Source organism: Armigeres subalbatus, unplaced genomic scaffold (assembly GCF_024139115.2).
Source record: "Armigeres subalbatus isolate Guangzhou_Male unplaced genomic scaffold, GZ_Asu_2 Contig750, whole genome shotgun sequence".
Classification (NCBI taxonomy): Eukaryota; Metazoa; Arthropoda; class Insecta; order Diptera; family Culicidae; genus Armigeres; species Armigeres subalbatus.
Window position 1 is genome coordinate 271,793 of NW_026943535.1, and position 9,423 is coordinate 281,215.

General features: G+C 39.8%; 1 pseudogene; it reads right to left on the reverse strand.

The window, feature by feature from the left end:
* LOC134204617 (polyadenylate-binding protein-like) overlaps positions 1–8,208 on the reverse strand; it is a 22,792-nt pseudogene extending 14,584 nt beyond the window's left edge.
* Positions 8,209–9,423: the final 1,215 nt, after the last annotated feature.

The following is a 9,423-nucleotide window of genomic DNA, read 5'->3' on the forward strand; positions in this document are numbered from 1 at the left end:
AGAAGTTACGTATTGCTGCATGCATTCCCGGTGCACAATCAAGTGGTGGAATTAAATGGGAAGGTACAAACTCTTTATGACAAGTAAAGACATTCAAAAAGCTCAACATAATTTTTTAACTAGAAAGTCTGTAGTAGCTTGTACAAATAAAATTGTCATATCAACCCAATGGACCTAATGGGATATTATATCTTCATAATTTGGTTATGGATAAATCAAATGATCCGAACTCCAAATGATAATTGATCTATAATACATTCATTCCTCTATGAGTCGCTTAAGAAAGGACCATTGACTGAAAGCATATTCGAGATATGGAATAGAAGTTCCTGGAAATTTTCGAAAGACATCAGAGTGACGAGAAAATATGTTTAGTATGGCATCATTGATTCCACGAGTCAATATCAAAATAAAATTTCAATGAAGAATTAGAAATTTTGAGAGATGGGCTCTAGATTATTTATTAGAGAAAAATAGAAATTTTCCATAATAGAATTGGAAATTGCCAATAAAGAAATCAGGGTATAAGTATTAAATAAATATGAATTCTGCAAATAATGCAAAATTTCACAAACAGTTGAAAATTTTCCAAAACAATAATAAATTAGCACTTGTAAAGCAAAAATTGCAATTATGTATTTAAAAATCACCAATAAAGAAATTAAAAATATAGGAATATTTTGGAAAATTCTAAACCATTACAAATTTTTCTCGAAATTTTTATAACATATCTCGAGTCCGCATTTTTGTATCCTCCTGATGCATCGAAGGTATACGAGTTCTAGATAACCTCATACCTGATACACATTACAACATGATAACATCATAAAATCTTCGAAATAATGAAAATTTATTTTCCATGTGGTTTTAGTTTGATTTTGAATCAGTTGAAATTGTCCATCTTCAAAATTGATCTGATTAACCATATGTTTTAGTTGTATGGTTTTTTTAATTTTGTACTTGAAAAAACCACGTGGTCAAAGGGGGAAGGGGTCTGCCAAATGAACTACGATAGACCAATGGGGAGGGGGTTGAAAATCTTCAAAATATGACCACGTGGTTTCTGGATGGTCTAATTTGGAAAATTTCTTTCCAAAGATTTGATCAAGGTGAAGAGAATATTTTGGGTCAAATAATTTATAATCAATTAAAAGTTATTCTTTGTATATTCAAGAGTTTCAAAATAATAATTTAAAATTTATTTATTAAGTTATATATTATGAGTAATTATTTTAGTATTAATAATAATTTATTAAAATTTTATTATTTAAATAGCTTATATTTGAGTATATATTGAAATATTAGGAAATTATTTAAATTTTTAAATTTTTATAAAAAATATTTTTTGTACAGTGAAAATGTAATGTTTTATTTAAACTATATAAATAAAATGATTTGAATATGATGATGGGAATTTCGGAGGAACTTCGGAGAATTCCTGAGGAACTTCCGAAATTCGAGAATCCGGAGATGAGAATTCCGAGTGAATTGAGGAACTCCGGAAGTTCCTCGAATTCCTCGAATCTCTCCGGGAATTCCTCCAGTTCCTCCGGAATTCCTCCGGTTCCTCCGAATTCTCCCGAGTTCCTCCGGAATTCTCCGGTTCTCGGAATTCCTCCGGAAGTTCTCCGGAATTCTCCGAAGTTCCTCCGGGAATTCCTCCGAAGTTCCTCCGAATTCTCCTGAAGTTCCTCCGGATTCCTCCGAAGTTCCTCCAATTCTCCGGAAGTTCCTCGAATTCCTCCGAAGTTCCTCCGGGAATTCTCCGAAGTTCTCCGGAATTCTCCGAAGTTCCTCCGGAATTCTCCAGTTCCTCCGAATTCCTCGAAGTTCTCCGAATTCCTCCGAAGTTCCTCCGGAATTCCTCCGAAGTTCTCCGGAATTCCTCCGAAGTTCCTCCGAATTCTCCAGGAATTCCTCCGAAGTTCCTCATCCTCGAAGTTCTCGGAATTCCTCCGGAAGTTCCTCCGAATCCTCCGAAGTTCCTCCGAATCCTCCGAAGTTCTCTCCGGAATCTCCGAAGTTTCTCGGAATCTCCGAGTTCCTCCGGAATTCCTCGGAATTCCTCCGGAAGTTCCTCCGAATTCTCCGAAGTTCTCCGGAATTCTCGAAGTTCTGGAATTCCTCGAAGTTCCTTCCGAATTCTCCGGAAGTTCCTCCGGAATTCTCTCCGAAGTTCGAATTCCTCCGAAGTTCCTCCGAATTCTCCGAAGTTCCTCCGAATTCGTTCTCCGAATTCCTCCGAAGTTCCTCCGGAATTCTCCTGGAATTCCTCCGAAGTTCCTCCGGAATTCTCCGAGTTCCTCGGAATTCTCCAGTTCCTCCGGAATTTTCCGAAGTTCCTCCGAATTCCTCCGAAGTTCCTCCGAATTCCTCGAAGTTCTCTCCGGAATTCCTCCGAAGTTCCTCCGAAGTTCTCCGAAGTTCTCCGAATTCCTCCGAAGTTCCTCCGGAATTCCTCCGAAGTTCTGAATTCTCCGAAGTCTTCCGGAATTCTCCGGAAGTTCCTCGAATTCTCCGAAGTTCCTCGGAATTCCTCCGAAGTTCCGGAATTCCTGTGGTAGTTCCTTCAATTCCTCCAGTTCCTCCGGAATTCTCCGAAAGTTCCTCTAGGAATTCTTCTGAAGTATTTCATGAATTCTCCGAAGCTTCAGCAACTCCGGAAGTACCTCAAGGATTTCTTCCGGAAGCTTCTGGTAGTTCTTCGAGAGTTTCTAGAACTCACTGGAATTTCCTGCAAAGTTCATTCAGGAGTTCCTCAGAAGTTCTTCCAGAAGTTTCTCCGAAATTGTTATAGAGTCTCCGAAGTTCCACCAAGAGTCCATTTGAATTGACCCATTATTTCCTCCAGGAATACAGCCGGATGTTCCACAGTTCGTTTGGATTTTCTAGTTCCTTCACGAATTCTCCAGAAGTTCCTCAAGGTGTTCCGCCCTGCAATTTCATCGGATAACTCCAAATTCTTCCATGAGATCTTTCAAAATCTTCAGGAATTCCACCGGAAGTTCCTTCAAGAATGCTTCAGGATTTTAATGAAATCCACGAGAAGTCCTCAATTTTTATATAATTACTATAGAATTTCTCCTCAACCTCTGGAGCTTCAAACATTCATAAATTACTTCGCATACTTACAGAAATTCAAGAGGGCTATTCAGATATTTCTTGAGATCCTTCCAAATTCAAATGGAATTCCACTTCACCAACCTTTCGGAACTCTTCCGGAAAATTGTCCAGGAATTCTTGAAGAACTTTGGAAATTAAATTGCGAAATCTAGATCTATAAAATTTTCAGCGCATTCCATGGAAACCTTTCAGAAATTCTCAATCCAAAATTCTCCAAGGATTCTCCTGAAAGTCTTTACAAATGAATTTTCTTGGAAAATAATTCTCCGCCACTTTGGTTAAGAAATCTACGAATTTTTTCCAAGAACTTTTTACAAATTCTTTCAAGAATCTCTCCGGCAATTCCATGGAAACTTCTAAATAATTTCTTCAAGAATTCTGCCCAGAAATCCTCAGACTTTCCGGAAATTTCCTGGAAAACTCCTCCGACATATCATGAGGAAATTACTGGTAGTTCTCCTTTTTTCTTTAGAGATTTACAGAAGTTCTACAAGATGTCTCTAAAAATAGCTAAAGAATATCCTTAAACATCTTCCAATGACACTTCCAGAAATATCTCTAATAGAAACTAATCAAACTCAGAAGAAATTTTTTGAATTGAATTAAATTTGAATTGAATGAATTTCGTGTGGATTTCGATATCTTGATTCTCGACAATTTTTATTTTCTGAAGAATTAAATTCAGGTGCATTTCGTTTGAATAAATATTATTTAGTTTGACGAGCATAGTTGTACAACAAGTGGTTCCAACAAAACAATTTAGGCTGAATAAGTACTTTTGAAAAAGCTGCTTTAAATAAAAGTTTTCATCAGTTTTCAATTTTGTTGGCTAGACTTTATTGAACATGAGAATAAATGTTGCATAATTGTAAATAAGAATATTGTCATATAAACTTGGCTGAAAATATTTATTTCCGACAACAGAGATAAATCTAGACCTACAGGAAAATGCCATTGGCGTGGTAAAAATAATCAGCGACGTGGGCAATTTTCATACAGCGGCGCGCCGTTTATTTTAACGGCAGCGACGGCTTGAAAAATTTTCGGCGACGGCGTGGCGTAGTGGCGCACAGGTTTAATAAAATTTTCATCATTCTCACAATGTATTTCTTACTGTTCATCAGGCCAAAATTGTCAGATCCAAGCGATTTTATCGCCGCGACGGCGAGAACTAGTCGCCGCGATTCTATCGTTGGGGCGCTGCAAGCAATGGTCTATTTATGCTTCTATACCAATGGCGACAAAATCGCGTGACAACTGAAACGTCGCGTACCCTTTTGATTGCATCATTTCGGCATCACTGATAGCTCCATTCAAATGTGTTCACTGCCGAAGCTTTTCAATTCGATAGCCAGGCCACCTACAGGTTGCAAAAAAGCCAGTTTCTTGTTACTGCTTTATTGGGGGAGGGGGTGTGTTGAAATGTGTTTACGCTGTTTCTAAAACAAATTTAATACATTTTAGTTCATGTGTTTTAATGAGCCATAGTAATCATCAGGCAATAACAATACTTCCGCCTTGCCAACAAGCATTTGTTTACTTTGCTCGATAGGAAGACGGTTTGACAGTTCAAAAGGTAAATTTGGCTTCACTCTTTGAGCAACTCTATGTATAAAATACTCTATATTTCCCGAGTCAAACTAAAATTAAACTTTAAAATGACGGTTGATTACTTTTTACAAACATCGAATTGTTTTTGATAGACTTCCTGATGAGAAAGCACCTACCATTCTAATGACTGGTAAGTTTTTAATTGAGAACTGTCACTTCTAAGTTTTGTAAAAAGAATGTACGCTCGCTCATGTTATTCGATTTATGATGTATATCACTTTTTTGCGTTTAAATCATTGTGTCATTTTTATGTGCTTTTCATTGTTCATTTTTTTTTTGTCTTTATTTTAGAGGTTTTTAGCCCTGGGCTGGCTCACCTCTACCATTGTTGATGAATTTTAGTATAATGTGCCTAATCCGACCAATTCTATTTCTAATTCTTGTTACAATTACAATTCTTATTCTGTACATCCTCTCGATCTCATTCTGTCGCATTCACACTGTAACTGCATCATGTTGGTACGAAAAAACATCAAACCGACTTCAAACTTTATCTTACAAAGCTTCTCTGTTCGAGCAAATTATTGCAGTGTCATTTGTTCGATATAGCGTTCCTCACGTGGTGGCTACGGATATTCGATATACAGTCAGGTCCCCTAGAACGTATCTAAAACGGGTATGTAAAAGCACTTCTGGCTGTTAAAACGAACCCAAGTGCTTTTTTTTAATTTAAAACAAAAATACATTCCCCAATTAAAAGATAAAAATACATAAGATTTTAAACTTGCTCCTCGTGTTAAAATAATTCGTGTAGTATGATACTTAACTGTAGTCGGCCCCTGTTGCAGATATGCTTCTGCTCCAGTTATTGCTCCAGTGCTCATCAATTGGCACCATGACATGCGGTAAGGCAGTCAGTGTTGTGAGTGTGGTACAACTTCAATGCATCTGGTGCCCTGAGTAAGCGCAGAAGAAGCTAAGATACGGATAATCATGCACTTCAACATCGGTCGACGACGACGGGAAGAGAACATGCGAAATCGTATTCAACTGTCAGATTGGAACATATTTATTTTCCACTCTGGCCAGAATGCAATTGCTGCTACATGTGGTCCTTTGATGTGCTTTCGCTCCCCGAGCTTACCGGCTTGATTTGATTGTTTTTGCTCACACTGGAGCAAATTGTTTTTATTAGCCTGACGGTCATTGTTCCCCGTTGATGCTCGCCCCAGTTGATTTATTGGAAGTTTTGTCTTGATTTTATCGCTTTTTGGTTCTGATTGCATCATGTTGTATCAAGGCTCCATTGGCGTACAGAGCAAAGAGTTTGGGGAAGCTAACTAATCTTCCCTTTTCTGTATCGAAAGGGACAACCAGTCTCTTATTTGAATTCCCTTTTCTATAATGAGTCCTTCTCAAATGCCAAAATTTTGAGTAACTTGTCCTAGTGAAATATTACAGTAGAATCGCATATATGTATATATATATATTTTTTTTATTCCTTTATTTATTTGTTAGGCACTCTGTGTTACTTAACCGCTACTGTGCCGAGATCTACTGTGGTATTCTGCTGTACAGAATCCACACAGCATCTATTTTTAGATTTCCATTACCATTATTGTTGTCGGTGCCAGTCCATCTCGTCGTGAGTCCATTGTGTCCGTTTGTCCATGTCGTGTATCCATTGATCGTTGTATTGTTCGGTTGCCATTTATCCGGGTAACGTTGGAGGAATGCCTCCGAGAAGAGTGTCAAAGTGTCAGTCGTCATCAGGCAGCCGTGACGGTAAGGCGCGTACCCCAAACGCCACCGTATGGGCTGCGGATCCGGCGACTGACGAGGGTTTGGTGGAAGGGCTGGGAATCGAACCCATGACCATTCGCTTGTAAGGCGAACGTGTAGCCAACTACGCTACGGGACCCCCTATATATATATATATATATATATATATATATATATATATATTTTATTATTGAAAATTGAAAAAAAAAAACACTTAATTTAACAAATTAAGCATCAAATATGAAAATATGAAATTGGGATTTCAACTTGATTGGAAAAATATTGACTGACTCTTCACAATTGAGCTTGACTGCACACGCCAATGTATGTAAGAATTGAACAACAACCTCATTCAGTAAAAACGAGACATGTTCTTCACAATTTTAGTAGTTTCATCTTGCTTCAATTACAGCGACATCACATTGACAAATGGATCTCTACACTGGATTATGTTTTTAGCACACCGTTGGCAAAACGATTCTCACGCCCACTTGATGCGCACAAGCTTGTCCCACTAAACGGTAGCCCGATAGATTTGAATAGATTGAAAAACTTGAAAAAATAAAACCAACACTCACCGAATCTCCCGGCAAGCCGTTGAAAAATTAGCTGTTTATGCTAAAATCCATATGCTGTCGTTGTTCGGCCACCGAAATCCGTGGGCAGCCTTCGAAGGCCATCACCATTCATCGCTGTCTGTCGTCCATTCATGAGGACGCTGTTGGCTGGGCGCGCGGGAGCCACCTTCGAAACGTTCGATGATTAATTGAGATGGACACCGCGGGACAATCAAATATCATTAACAAATGAGTATCTTATCTCCGGAGGAGGGAACTCCCGTTTTGCCCCGAAACTGGCGACATCGACCGCAAACGAAAACGAACGTGTACGAAGAGCTACTTTTTTTGTGGACATACTGGTGGGACCATGCGGTCACAAATTTGATCGGCGGTTGTGCATAATGGGCGCATTCCGGTGGCCAGAATCAGGGAAGGAATATGTCTTATAGTTGAGCAGGTTTATCGTGAATATTTTTCAGAAATAATTTCCAATTTATGCTTTGGTAAGAACCAATAATGCTTGAATTATAATTTAACTTTGTCTAACAGGAAGGTCTCTCCCTTCATTTTATTTATTTCGCTTGTATCTACACGTTTCGAAGCCACATCTCTCCATACTCGATTGCGTCCCAAGCTTGTAAATAGTTTTGAAATTGGCCCGCCTACCTAACTTGCTGTGCTCCCCACTGGCTTGTACCTGCCATCTTTGTCCGGCATTCTTGCAATAAACCCTAACCATCTCATCCTTCCAGTTTTTGCCACCTTTTTAATACTGGACCTCCTCGAACTTGGTGCTAGCTTCACGTCCATAGAGGACTACCCGTCTTACGAGCATTTTATACGTATGGTACATTTGGTGTGGGTGTGAATATTTTTTGTCCGCAGTTTCTTCTGGATCTCGCCTTTCGTACGATAGCTTCTCAGGCGGGTCCTGTCGCGCTGTCCACGTTATCCGCGAAACATAATACATTGACTGGACCTTATGAAAATCATACCTCGGCTGTTACACACGATTCTCCACATGTCACCTTCTTGCACAATATTGAATAACAGGCGCGAAAGTCCATCCATCACCTTCTCGTAGTCCCTGGCGGGTCTCGGGAGAACTGGAGTGTTCGTCCGAAATCTCCACATAATCCAATGCTGCTTGTATCAGCCTTGTAAGCTTCCCGGGAAAGCTATTCTTGTCCATAACCTTCCAAACCTCTTCGTGGTCTGTACTATCGTGAAATCGACAGACAGAAGGATGTGACGTACAGTAAAGATCTAATCCGTCGACGATGCCGAGCTTACTTTGTTGTCTGTATACCGTGCGGTTCAGTTAACACCAATCTCATTTCTCCTCCACCGTTGGATTTGAATCACCAACTTGACGACTCAGCTGGTCCAGGTAAATACAAGACCTGTATATGTCCACCCGAAGCAAAGGAAGATGCTGCTCTCGTTCTCAATAGAACTCAACATTTCTAGCTTCCGTCTACTTCCGATGACCAAACGTGCAGTGTTTCAACCCCGGGCGATTCCATGTGCATTTACTACCAGAACGTCAGAGGGTTGCGAACGAAGGTGGATGACTTCTTTGTTGCTGTATCTGACCAAGAGTACGATGTCATCGTTCTGACAGAAACCTGGCTATGTGAGGTCATAAATTCTGTTCAATTATTTGGAGATAGTTATACCGTGTACCGTAATGATCGAAACCCGGAGTTCTCCGGTAAATTACGTGGGGGTGGAGTACTCATAGCTATTAAGAATACATTCAGTTCCTCCCGATGCAGCCCCATCATTATCGATGCTAGCTTGGAACATCTATGGGTGAATATTGAAATCAACGAACAAACAGTTCGTCTGGGTGTAGTTTACATTCCTCCTGATCAATCTAGAAACCGAGGCAATATCGAGAATCATATTAGCGCGATCTCTGCAATCGTCTCATCCTGTGACATTCGCACTGCTCATATTCTGTTTGGTGATTTTAATTTACCTGACTTATGCTGGCGTGCCACACCCGCGGGTTATGCTTACCCTGAGCCTACCGATTCCACTTCTTCCAGTATTGCTTTCTACGATGGAATGTCGGTACTGAACCTGAAACAACTGAATGTAACAAAGAACCGCCTGCTACGAACGTTGGATCTAGTCTTCGTCAGCGAAGATGCCTTAACAATGTGTAATCTCGTTGAACCACCTGAAGCTCTCATACCAATCGATCCATTTATCACCGTGGTACGATGCCCGACGCGAACAGTCTTCTCTGAGGCCGTAGATGATGGAATGCTGGATTTCTCTAGAACTAACTTCGAACAACTGAACCAGGCTCTTCTCTCTGTTGACTGGTCTCCCCTGTACTTAACGCACGACGTAAATGAAGCAGTCCAGTTCTTCACTACTACGTTAACGCTACTAT